Source organism: Chiloscyllium plagiosum, unplaced genomic scaffold (genome assembly GCF_037043375.1).
Source record: "Chiloscyllium plagiosum isolate Xiang-an unplaced genomic scaffold, Cpla_swu_hap1 HiC_scaffold_45, whole genome shotgun sequence".
Classification (NCBI taxonomy): domain Eukaryota; kingdom Metazoa; phylum Chordata; class Chondrichthyes; order Orectolobiformes; family Hemiscylliidae; genus Chiloscyllium; species Chiloscyllium plagiosum.
In genome coordinates this window covers 84,050,293-84,051,389 of record NW_028270183.1, presented here as the reverse complement: position 1 = coordinate 84,051,389, position 1,097 = coordinate 84,050,293, and positions in this window count along the sequence as shown.

The window sequence follows — 1,097 nt, the reverse complement described above, 5'->3', positions numbered from 1 at the left end:
TCTGTGTCCGTCACTCTCTCTCTGTCCCTCTCTCTGTGTTCGTCTCTCTGTGTGTCCCTCACTCTCTCTCATTCCCTCTCTCTCTGTCCCTCTATATCACTGTGTCCCTCACTCTCCCTGTCCCTCTCTTGCTGTGTCCCTCACTCTCTCTGTGTCCCCCTCTCTCTCTCTGTCCCCTCTCTCTCTGTCCCTCTCTCTCTGTCCCCCTCTCTCTGTGTCCCTCACTCTCTCTGCGACCCTCTCCCTCTTTGTGTCGCTATCTGTCTCTCGCTGTGTCCCTCACTCTCTTTCTGCCCCTCTCTCTCTGTGTCCCTCTCTCTCTCTGTCCCTCACTCTTTCTGTATCCCTCTCTCTCTCTGTCCCTCACTCTCTCTGTGTCCCTCTCTGTGTCCCTCTCTGTATCCCTCTGTCTCGGTGTCCCTCTCTCTCTCCCTGTGTTCCTCACTCTCTCTGTGTCCCTCTCTCTCTGTGTGCCTCTGTCTCTGTCCCTCTATCTCTCTGTCCCTCACTCTCTCTCTCTGTCCCTCTCTCTTTCTGTCCCTCTCTCTCACTGTGTCCCTCACTCTCCCAGTCCCTCTCTCTCTGTCCCTCACTCTCTCTGAGTCCCTCTCTCTCTCTTTCCCTCTCTATCTGTCCCTCTCTCTGTGTCCCTCACTCTCTCTACGTTCCTCTCCCTCTCTGTGCCCCACTCTCTCTCTGCCCCTCTTTGTGTCCCTCTCTCTCTGCGTCCCTTTCTCTCTCTGTGTGTCCCTCACTCTCTCTGTGTCCCTCTCTGTCTGTGTGCCTCTCTCTCTCTGTCCCCCTCTCTCTGTGTCACTCACTCTCTCTGTGTCCCTCACTCTCTCTGTGTCCATATCTCTCTCTCTGTCCCTCACTCTCTCTCTGTCCGTCACTCTCTATGTGTCCCTCTCTCTCTCTGTCACTCACTCTCTCTGTGTCCCTTTCTCTGTGTCCCTCTCTCTCTCTGTCCCTATCTCTTTGTGTCCCTCCCTCTCACTCTTGGTGTTCGTCACACTCTCTATCCCTCTCTCTCTCTGTGTCCCTCAGTCTCTCTGTGTCGCTATCTCTCTGTGTCCCTCCCTCTCTCTCTGTCCGTC